This window comes from Etheostoma spectabile, chromosome 18 (assembly GCF_008692095.1).
Source record: "Etheostoma spectabile isolate EspeVRDwgs_2016 chromosome 18, UIUC_Espe_1.0, whole genome shotgun sequence".
Taxonomy (NCBI): domain Eukaryota; kingdom Metazoa; phylum Chordata; class Actinopteri; order Perciformes; family Percidae; genus Etheostoma; species Etheostoma spectabile.
This window is the reverse complement of record NC_045750.1, coordinates 21,243,188-21,255,907: the sequence shown is the minus strand read 5'-3', so window position 1 is coordinate 21,255,907 and position 12,720 is coordinate 21,243,188. Positions and strand designations below refer to the sequence as shown.

General features: G+C 39.8%; 1 long non-coding RNA gene across 1 annotated transcript in view; it reads right to left on the bottom strand.

Moving 5' to 3' along the window:
• Positions 1–12,720, bottom strand: part of LOC116706360 (uncharacterized) — a 16,755-nt gene that overhangs the window by 3,091 nt on the left and 944 nt on the right. The gene's annotated exons all lie outside the window — the stretch shown is intronic.

The window sequence follows — 12,720 nt, the reverse complement described above, 5'->3', positions numbered from 1 at the left end:
GATAGGGTGAGAAGCTCAGTCATCCGAGAGGAGCTCGGAGTAGAGCCTCTGCTCCTTCACGTCCAAAGAAGCCAGTTGAGGTGGTTCGGGCATCTGGTAAGGATGCTTCCTGGGCCCCTCCCTATAGAGGTGTTCCAGACACGTCCAGCTGGGAGGAGGCCTCGAGGAAGACCCAGGACTAGGTGGAGAGATTATTTTTCCAACCTGGCCTGGGAACGCCGCTGGTTGATGTTGCTTGGGAAAGGGAGCTGCTGCCCCCGCGACTCGATTTTTGATTGATTGATTGATATCTTTATTTCGAACATGCAAGAGAAAGTGTATACAGATACCAGAAAAGCGGATGAAGATAGATGGATGGATGGAGTTTCAAGTATAATTATAGAGGTATAGAGTTATATTCTGACTTTTTACATACATGCACAAAAATAGTTAGATGTTGAAACAAATCTGCAATTCTTTAAATGATATTCCCTCAAAATGTTTCACTGCAGATTTTCTCAGAAAAGGTAGGTAGTACGTGCTTGCTATGTTACAATATCTCAATATAAGATTTCATCACGACATGATGCCATCAAAAGATGATAAATTATCATATTAAATTATTGCCCAGCCCTACATTGTATAATGAAAATGAAATAGTAATTTACTTGAGAGGCATGACAACCAATGGGATTCTCTTTCTTGGCAAAAGTAAATGTCCCTTCTTTTCCAGTTGTGTTACTCTTTGGCAACATACTAGTGCAGCTTTAAAAACAAATTATTTGGGAGGGCATTTACTAAATGTGCCATAAAGGAAAAGGACAAATCTCAAATTTTAAATACAATGTACCCAAACACTATACATAAGACAGAATTTAACAGTAGAGTAAAAACAAAACTTGGGCAGTCATACATTTTTTATTGTTTTGACTCTATTCCAGCACATTTGTATTTAAAGAATGACTTTAAGGTTTAAGTGCTGACTGACTTGACTTTGAGGGTGTTTGAGGTTGTTCACATACATTAGGGTTACCACACACACACACACACACACACACACACACACACACATTATTGGGTGAAAAATGGATTTGAATATACAGACAAGTCAACGAAAGGTTTCCACGGTCACGCCTTACTTACCAAGCACTAAGCAGGTCTCAAGGGAGGCACGCCTTCAAATTAAAGCTGTAAGTCGTTGCTTTCACTTCATAGTCAGTGTTTAATTTCCAATCTAGTGTGCTGGTGTGCAGATCCCAAACAAAACAAAATATGTCAATGATGTCTGTAGTAAACCTGACGCAGAGCATTGACAGTGTATTATTGCCAGCCCTAGTGCCTGTTAAGACAAAGTCAATAGCAGGATTTACATGCAAATGGTTATGGGATCCTGGCCAGGCTCCATCTTATTGGGGTTAAACCGTTTACATTAACCTGTTTTACCTCCAGCCACTGCTCCCCTGTTAAATAAATAAGTAACCCAGATAACTCAATGCAAATATCAGCATGGTGGCCCAACGGCAAAAAGGCTCTGGGTTTGAGTCTAAGTCATTCCGGGCCTTTCTGTGGAGTTTTATGTTCTCCCAATGTTTGCGTGGGTTTCCTCCGGGTGGTCCCCACCTTGGCAAATGCCCTGGCTCAGATCTGCAGTTGGTCACCGGGTGCTGTATAATGGCTGCCCACTGCTCCCTTGAGGGATGGGTTAAATGCAGAGAATGAATTTCATGACATGTATTTGTATGAGACAATGAAAGTACTTTTGCCACTCCATTCTTACGGCGTCTAATTGTGAACGTTCCCCAACAGAAAGCCCTTTAAAATTTTGCATTTTTAATTGTTTTAATTGGCTAATCTTATGGTAAATTTGTATTGAGTCGTATTAAAATGAAGCACAAATGTGTGAATTCAGATTAGAATTCAACCTAACACAATCAATCACGCAACTGAACCAAAAAATTGTATGATGTTTTTAAAAAAAAGTGTGCTTTTTTTGCTGCAAGAGTAAGGCCTACAGAAAAAACATTGATACCACTCTTATATTTGTACATTAAAAAGAAAGCTACAGCAGGTGAGCTGAGCTTAGCATAAAGCCTGAAAAAGATTGATTTGATTGGAACAAAAAAACATCTCAATACAAACTTTTGTGGTTTTCATGCCCCGGTGCAGTGATTTTCTGGAGTCCTAGTCACTACAGTTGGCCAAGCAACTGTCCCGCACATAACCCTGTTAGTTAGTGAGTGTAGGATTTTGTTACCTTCGCAAAAAGCCAGGCAACTTAACATGATAACATGTTGGTTTTAATGCAGTTCTGAAATGGATTGAACAGATACAAATTCAATCTGACACCATTCTTTATGGGGTTTCCAATAAGCATTTCAATATTTTCTTTTGGTTTATTTAGACAATACTAAAGAACAGTGTGAGGTACGAAATGGAGAAAGAGATTTGATCCTTTTGGGCTCACCAGTGTTTCTAGGTGGAGATAATGATTGTTTATGGAAAATTTATATTATGTAGTGTATGAAGCAATAACAGGAAGGACTGACTTTAGCTGACTGTGCCATTACATATGCTGTCGACTGTGGTCTATCATCACTCACTCTGAAAAAAGTAATGGCGGTCGGTTTTAAAGGCTAACTCAGCATGATATGACGGCCATATTAAACACACCCTGGAACAGCTTATTGGTGTGTATTTCCTTACACTGAAAATTCCCTTTAACCTTGAGATGATCTGGGATAGGCCGATAGGTATGCATCTGTCAGTGGATGGTATAGTATGTCCAAAATGTTACCGCCCATGCTTGTGTTGGAAAACTTTTTCTTTCCTTTTATGGAGTAAAGCATTCACGTGAAATGATACTGTACTACTGACATAAGTAGTAAAACTCTGTTTTTATGGTTCTTTATTCTCTTTCTCAGGCTTATCCAGTGCTTTGCCAAACCGCGCACACACACCCACCCACACACACACACACACACACACACACACAAACACACACAGAAACCACACACTTATTATCACAGCTTTCCAGAGGCAGCAAAGCAGCTGCTGTTTCACTTGATCTTTTATAATGGGAACAGCAGCAAAGAGTCAGAAATGACATCTCGGCTCACAACACTATTCCAACACTTCCTATAGCATGACCCCAGAGTCGCTGAGAAAACTCGAAGTCTGGCTGTTGGTGGAAAAAAATAATGTAAAGATTGAATTATAGACCGCCAATAACAGACGCAGTAGGGGATTAAATTGAGGTCTGATTGACATTTACTGAATGTGACAGTCTTGCCAGCTGTAGATTTTGTAGGACAGCGATTCCAGAACAGTGGAACACGATCATGGCTCATTTGCTTCCAGGAAACTTCAACACAGTGAATAGGACTCGGTGGATGAATGATGCACTACAACATTTACCATGTGTTAAATTTTACCATTGTTAGTTTCATCAACAAAAACTATGGTGAAAAGTTAGCCTATTTGAGGACTATTTTCTTATCATAAGGAAAACTGGACTAAAACATGATAAAAAAAATAAAGAGAAGCGTACTTAAAAATGAAAACTATAACAAAATGCATTTCAATTGTTCTAAATAAAAAAGAAAATGAATCACAAACAAAATGGTTCTGATTGGTAAATTGATCAAAAATATGTCTTGACCTGTTGGACTTTACACTAAGACCACCAAACACTTTAGGGGTACCATTACCGAAAAACCCAATGCGCAAGAGTTTCTATCTTTTGTTTGAGCTGATGGCCAATTATGGGCAATCTTTTTTTAATCACACCCCCCCAATGGCGTTGGCTCTGGCATTGCTGGTGTTAAGTGGTGCTTCTTCTGGCAAATGAAGAGGGATGTTTTTGTGAAAAGCAACAAGAAAACCCATCTATTTGGTTTTCTTAACCTGTTTCTATCACTACGAGAATACTGTGTACAGAATAGGTATTTAGTAAAAGACAGGAGGGAAACATAGCACTAACTTAACATTGTTGAATCACAATGTGAAACAGCATGGGCTGTGGTTGTTCAAGTGTTGTTAAGCACAGGTTTATTACAGGTTAACATGTATTTTTCCGCTAGTAATGTTAGCTAGCGCAACAGGTTCCTGGAAGGGAAAGCAATGACTTAACTAATTTATGGCATAATGCATCCATAATCCCAATGGGAAGAAGCTAAATATGTCAAAACAGCTGGGGCAAACTATGGAATGCATGCAGGCCAGCATGCTAACATATAGAGAAAAGTAAGCTAACTTTAACACAATAAGCTACCGCTGATGTTGCCTACAGTTAGTTATATCTGGTGTTTACATCTGTGGGAATGACTGAAGGGTTAATGTAAATGTTCACTTAGCCAACATGTTGGCTAAAAAAATATAACTGTTAATTTCTTAGCGTAGGCTATATTTTAGCTGCTCGGCTCAAGCCAGTGACTGACAGAAAATATAGCTTCTACTAGCATTGAACACAGGTAGATGCAATAATGTCAAGAGTAAAGTGTATCTGTAGTTACTGGGGTGAGGTTGGGGTGTGTCTTGTATTACAATACTGTACAAAAAGTTAACTAAGAACTGTTAATGCTAATCTCATAATAGACAAGAACATCTTGACTTTGATCCAAACTGTACACAACAAAGATGTTGACAAGCCTTCAAATGATTATATATGACAATCAAAAACAGCATTGAATCAGTTTTCACTAATAAAAAAAAACTAAACTAAAAGTTATTTTCCATTTACTCAAACTAAATAATCAAATTATTAAAATGTGACTTTTATAGTGTACAGAAACTGGTGCCAAAATGAAACAAGGTACATTACATGGCGTAATTTAACTCTCAGGTAAATAAAACAATCCGGCTAAGTTATTATCTATCGCTTTCAGTCCCATGAGCTCAGTGCCTCTGGGTTATTTAATTTAATGAAATCTTAGCCTATGTGGTTTTTAGTTTTAACTTTATACTATTTCAGCAATACTACTTTGACATTGAATGCAATTTTTACACTGATGGCCCTAAAGGTCCTACCAATTAAGTTCCCATATCCTTCTATTTCTATTCACTCTTTACACATTTATGCAGAATATTGCAAGAACTACATAAATTATTTTAGGCATTTATTATTGCCTTTATTCTTTATATTTATTGTTGTTATTGCCTTTATTCTATATATTTATAGTTTTCACATCATCCTCTTTATCTAATTGTTCTTCATTGATCCTTGATTGAGTATATTCTTGTTCTGATTCAGGTGTTTTATCTCTGGAGAAATACTGTAAATCTGCTCCAACTAGACTCAACAATATGTCATTTAGTGTTGTTTTCACATTCACACACATTGGCATTCACAGACTGAAAAGGTAAGGGAGACCAAATACAAAATAAAATGTAGAAAATTGCTCAATTCTGAGTATTTCCTGTAGAATTGATGCAATAAAACTATATTACACTTCTAACCGCCTGCTGCCTCAGCAGCAGCAGCTTATAGCTACCCACACAGTGATAGAAGGACAAGGGTGGATGATGTAATGGCTTCAGAAAGTCATTTTTTTCATGTGAAGACATGTTTTACCTTGTTCCATCTATCCTCAGTGAGAGTAATGAAGATTGGACAAATTAACGTGAATTCTTTTTAACAGCACTAATTCTTTTGATGCACGTTCAGTGATTTAGGCCTCGGGTCGCTCCGTAGTTTAAGTCAGGAGCCGCTGGAGCAGTAATGTTGTGGGTGTCTAGCAGAAAGTAACCTTCACAAGAAGAAATGGAAAAAAGTGTTTTTTAATGGCAAGTGCAGTTTCAAAGCCCTTCCAGATGGTTCTTTCAACTTATTTGCATGTACTGTCATTGTGAACTGAGTTACCATCGGAGTATGCACAGTCTTAAATACCACTTGCTAGTCAAGCATACAGCTAATGCAGAGAACCTTCCTCCTCTTTGCCAAAGGCACGCCATGCTGGCTAATTTGCCACGGAGACGCCTGGCCAACTGTATGTAATGTTGCATTCAGGTCAATATGCCCACCTGGTGTTGATTGATGGGCTTGAGTTTGCCATATTATGCTTTTAGCATATTTTTTTTGAGCATACTGTACCTTTGGCGATATTCTGGAGAATATTCTGTACCGTATTTGTCATTGGTTTGGATTGTTGCAAAAATAAAACATTTGCATAAAGCAAGAATATTTGTCTGCTCCCATGTTGATAAGACCATTAATAACTAGAGAATGTGTGATTAACTGCAAGTTAACTATGGACATGGACAGTCATGTCAATCATCCCATTTAAATATTTGAATAGAATCACAGCCCGGATCAAAACCAAACCTGGTAAGGTTTGATAGCTCACATTAGTGTGGACAAACAACAGTTAATAAAATGATTATCCTTCCTCTTAGTGGTCACAGAGCTCATACAATGCCACACCATTATGCAACTAATGTGTTTATTAAATCTTGAATTGGCCCTGTTTGACAGACATCATAGATGTGAGAGGCGACTTATTTATTTCACTTTACCATCAATAGCTGCTGTCATTTAAATTACATTGGTCTGAACACTGTCCCATACGTACTGTATAATTTGAAGCAGGAAAGGTTGATATGAGTTTGGTGGGCTTTCTGTAAGACAGTAAAGAATTATTACACAGCGTTGTCGGGTTCAGTACCAAACCCCCGGGGTGGATGGGAGTCAGGGAGACTCACCAGACAGTCACAAAACAACCAGCTCTAGAAAAATGTATGATTACTGTTCCATTACCATACTATAGGTCTGTTTTTACAAAGTAGAAGTAGATCATAAGACCTAGCCAGCCTACAGAGAAGACTCATCATCAAGTTACTGACGTGGTTTCTTTGCGCAACAAACTAACCGCTGAATTATGTAGAAGCAGATATGTGATTTTAGTATTCTAAAGTTAAACTTTGATAAAAACCAACCGCTGATTGTGAAATGTTAAGGAAGCGGTACTAAAATTGTTCTCTGCGAGTTTCATATATAATCATAAAATGCCAGATCATTAGGTAACCATGGTAAGATGCATTGGTCACCGTATGAGCTCAGTGAAAGTGAAATTAATTAAAAACAGTGGTGTGTTGAGCTTTTATCCTACTCCATGAATTTTAGCGGGTCCCCATGTGCGGTAGCATTCACCCAGTTACCATCCTCCCATTGTTAAACTATGGTACAATACACCTGGTCAACCTGTTCATCATCATGCCTCTATGGTGTCTTTATTGATCACTGACAAGCAAAGCAAACAGGCAACAACTTCCCACAGCTGCCATGGCTGCACCTTATTGGACGAACAATTCACTAGAGGGCTGTCTGCTCCCGGATTTCAAAGCGGACCAACATGGCAGCTTGTTTGGAAACTTTCTTGTTTTTGAATTGGTCTTCATTTCAGATCGACAACTGTTAGTTAATAGGATTGCAAATTGAGCTGGTTGCCTCTAATTTCCATAAAAGTAGCCTGGACCTCAACTGTAAGCAAATGAGTGGGTCACTCAACGTCCCCCGCTTCTCGAATGTCGCCGCTGCACTACCAGAATGCATTGCTTGGCTGCTTACATGGACATGAATGGGAAGTGTGGAAATTACGCTTGCCAGTAGAAATGTACCGTCAGTCAGAAGTACTTCCCTACGTAGTTCTGTGTAGCCCTGATGATGTAGGAGGACCAGGACGATTTCCAAAACTGTCCAATTAACGATTGTCCATATGACTTATCTTATTGATATACACTACCGGTCAAAAGTTTGGGGTCACTTAGAAATTTCCATTGCACTCCATTATAGACAGAATACCAGCTGAGGTCAGTTGCATTGTTTTTTTTAACCCGGTCAGCAGTTTTCAAATTACATTATGTGCTTACACAATTGCAAAAGGATTCTCCAGTGTTTTCTCAGTTAGTTTTTTAAAATGATATCAGATTAGTAAACAGAATGTGCCTCTGGAACATTGGATCAATGGTTGCTGATAATGGGCAATGTAGATATTGCATTAAAGATCAGCCACCCACTCAGATCAGCTGGTATTATGTCTATAATGGAGTGGCATGGAAATTTGTAAGTGACCCCAAACTTTTGACCGGTAGTGTACATCTTATGTATATCGAACTAAAGCAATGGGGCTGTCTTTACAAAAACATGAAATCAGAAGCTGCCTTGGCCACCCAACATCAAAGAACACAGATGCCTTGATAAAATGTCAGCAATACATTTTAAAACCGGCACATTGTATTATATGCAATGCACTCAAAGTTAGTGCTCACGTAGTACTTGTTTGTGCTCTCCAACTCTTCATTCCACCCCTGCGTTTTTCTTTCCCCTCGACTGCTTTACTGTTTGTTGGTGTTCTACAAAAGTCCTCAGCAGTTCATTTGTTCAAGTATAGGTAAAGTGTGGCCCCGGATGAAGTGTAATTGAAAATAATTGTTGGCCATTTCTTTTATTGTGCTGGGTTCCTCTTTTGTGCACCACAACAAAAAAAACACGTCCTGGGAAGAACGAGAACCATCACTGAATAGTGTCCAAAATCGCCTGGCTGCTGAAGGACTTTTCATACAAAAAAGAAGGCTGAACACACTCTGAACTACCTTTAGCCTTGTTGTTAGCATCACACATCAGTTGGTTGATGGTTGACTGTTAAGAACGTCAACCGAAGGTGACGTTACCTTTTCGACCCAAAGACAGTCAGGATTGTAGCTGCTCGGAGAGGATTCTTCAAATGTCTCTGTGTTTTAAACCCAATAACATGGCATGTTTCGCACAAGAGTGAAGGAAATTCATCTTCCTGACAGTTTCAAAGGTCTCTGTGTTATTTTTTTTCTGTTCTCCCCATAACAGGAGGGTAATATTTGCTCTCCCCACGCAGTGAATATATCACACATGAAACAGTATAACTCCCTGCAATGCAACATTGCGTGCCGTTCACAGTTATTTGATCAGAGCTACCTTAACTGAAAGCATTGTTGGCCGATCTGAGAATACTTTTTACTGCCGGCTACAGGAAACACAAAGAAAGAAATCACTAAAAGGAGAAATTGAAATGAAAATGTCGCTTGGCCTTTTCTGCTGCATTCCTACTCATTCAGCCTGCCCATACTTTGTGCGTGTGCATTAATAGTGTGTGAATTAAAGGTTTGCATGTTTGGCTTTGATACCCCTTGGCTGGTCTTTCCATTGGGTTATCATGGTAATGCTCTTTGACAGAGCTGTAACACAAGGCTGCCGGATCAAAAGACATTTTCTTTTCTTTTCATTTATCATACTCTCAGCCAAGACTTCATTGAGCGAGCAAGAGAGGGAGAGACAGAGGCAGGGAGAGACAGAGAGAGGGAGACAGCAGTAGAAAAATAGACCGGATGACAGGGTGGCTGACAGGCAGGTAGTGGAACAGCCTGCAGCCCTGGATTTGCCCTGTAAATATCTGGGACATTGCTCATCAACACATTAATTTCTCCCCTCATGCAGGAGGAGTTCTTCCATTAGCTCATGCATAAGTATTTTGGATAGTGACTAGCAGATGATTAATTCACCCGCATCAATTGGCCGCCTCTGACGGTATGAGTGTTCCTCTCTTGTGAAGTTCACATTTCTGTCTCATCTTTCATCTCGCAACACTGTACTATGATGGATACGCAGTGTAAGTGCTAGTGTGTGTAAGCGTGTGCATATGTGTGTGTGTGTGTGTGTGTGTGTGTGTGTGTGCTTGCGGTGCTCCTGCTGGCTCAGTTGGCAGACACATATTAATGTATGCAACAGAAATGCTCTGGCTTTCAATGGGGCATTATTGATAGGTAAGGCAGAAATTAATATTGAGGGAGAAAAGAATGGTGTGGTGTGTGTGTGTGTGTGTGTGTGTGTGTGTGTGTGTGTGTGTGTGTGTGTGTGTGTGTGTGTGTGTGTGTATGTGTGCGTGCCATATATATTATGACAGACATTTTTCTGGAAATGAAATCAAACTGTTAATACATCAAATAATGACAAGCATGGGGTATGTTTCTGTGTGACTAATTCAGAAAATGAAATGTCTGAGAAATTAAATGGCCCATAATTTGCTAATTTTTAGCACTTGTATTTACTTGTATTTTAAGTTTCTACTAGAACATGTTTAAATGCTGTAACACCCTGTTTTAGCACCTGTCTCTTTAAGCCCTCCACCCAAAAAAGCCCAGTCTTCTCTGATTGGACAGCGTTTTCAGTTTTTCCACATCTGTGCTCTCAGTGTCTCTGCAGTGTCATTGCAGTAGGGGAGTGACTTTAACGGCACTGTAGCTCAAATTTCTACTTATATATATATATATATATATATATATATTATAGTTGTGACATCACAACTGTACCAAAGTCCTGGTGGATTTTTCATAGGCACCGTTATCTGTGGATTTAGAGTTTTGACACCCTCATAATATTTACATAGCACCTGAACCTGCTTTATAATAAAACAAGACATTGAAATCTCACTTTTTACAATAGGAGACAGGGGTCAACATAAGCCATGGCCCGATGGCCAGCAAAACAGTATGTTGGGAAAGTTGATTGGGCAGTCGCTGAACAGTTTGGGCCAGTGGCATTGTGTGTGCCTATCACAGTTATGAGTCAGTTTGGTGCACAATAGTCTACGCTAACATCAACAAACGACCGACATGCTGTGGATCCTTACTAGTGGCTATAAATGTACTCTATTTATATAGCCTTTTTCTAGTCTTAACAACTTCTCAAAGCACTTTCACATTATACAGGAACCAGGAGACACATTCTGTGGCCAAGGCTGCCATACAAGGTGTCACCTGCTCATCAGATACACACATTGGACTGTCTTCAAGGATTGAACCACCAACCTTCCAATTGGGAGGCAACCACTCTACCACTGAGCCACAGCCGCCCCACTATAGCAACTCAAACCCAGCCAGACAGGGCAGGGAGACGTGGAGGGACCGCGAGGTCCTCTAATATTACTAGCCATAGTTAGCTAATTGCAAAGTCAGCTTCTCCAATGCTGCGTTCAACTACTGTCAGAAATTATACAATCCTTTAAGATGAACGCCTAAATAGCCCAGTTAACCTGGTTAAAATAAAAACAAAACAATACTGACTAATGAAAATAATCGTCATTGGGAGTCTACATAGTAATCGCATATTTGCCTTTACTTTGCCATATTTGTAGATGCTGAATAAAAGGCTTTTGGTTTGTTGTTTGGATAATGCATTACTTTTCCCGGGCATTACTTTTCCCGGGCCAGTAAAATTATACAAGGGGCCAGTAAAGCTCTGATCTATTGGCCCAGGGAGCCAGTGGGGAAGGGAACATATGTTTGACCCTGGGGGACCTTTAAAGTAATTTGTCATCTCATGATTGATCACACATCTTTTGTCATGACGATTACAAGATTAAAATTAGAAATATAAGTTAGCACATATATTTGCAACATTGCCTTGACAGATGATGTTGCATGGTCTGGCAAATTTTTTAAGGTTGGTATGAAGCAAATACTACTGAACGAAGCCCATTCCTTTTAACTCTCTGCCAATCACAGAAACACCATCTCACAAAAATCTCTGTAGGTCGGTGACATGACTGACAGGCCTCACAGCGTTTATGCTGACACATCTTGGAAATCTCAGTCGCTGCACTCAAACAGTCCTGTTATCCTTAGCTTTCTAACCTAACCTCTCTGACCCCAGTGACTCATACAATATCATGCCATGAACTATCACCATGTCATTCAGGCCGTTACAATAATTAACAACATTGTCAGCAATACGGTCAAAACAACCATACAAAAGGGATAGCTGTCTTGGTACATAGTTATTTTGCCTAACCCTGCTAAATATCAAGAAAAAGCCTGTAGCATTTCCAACATATTCATTTGCAGTGCTTGTCCCAATGTCAGGGTGAGGTTAGATGTCCTCTGTTGATAGCTTATGTTTGACTTTCATGTTTTAATAATGACCTATCAATACAATTGACTTGCAGGCATGGTGTCCCTACATCACAAGATATATCTCATTGCCCTTAGAACCCCTTAAGAAACAGAAATGGATTTTATTTAACATTGACAGTTATGTACTATGTTTAATTTAAACTACACCATCTCTGACTGACCTGTAGCTCTGCCCTGCAGTGGCAGCTTCCAGATCTTTACGATCAGGGGACTTAACAATAATAAAAAAGCTTTGCAAGTGGCTTCTGTTTCAGAAGACTAAAAGCCCCCAACACCCGCTGCCCTTCCTGAAAGACCCCATAAGGTTAATCCCCAGGCAAATAATTGAATCTTGACCTGGCTATTATTATCTTCCTCTAACCGTTCCACTCTGCAGGAAGCCAACCTCGTAAAAGCCTCAGGGCCTCCCTCTGGTTCCCCCCCACGCTAAAGGACAGACACACATGTGCACAAACACTTTTTGTCCTTGTACAGACAGCCACAAACATGCGTCTTTGTCCACATCCAAGCGAACACAGACAACCACCTACAGGCAGATCGAACAGGGGATAAAATACAAACCTAAGAAAACCTTAGTACTAGAAGACAGTGAAACACACACACATTCACAGATGATATACTGTAAATCAACCTGTACACACACTTTGTCTGGATGGGAGGAGCAACCATCGTCTGCCAGTTGGTGGTAAAAGCAAGGTCTAAAGCGATCTCACAGACCCGGGACTTCTGGGAAAATGAAATCACACCTGGCACAGCCCGCCTACTGGTCAGACACACACACACACACACACACACACACACACA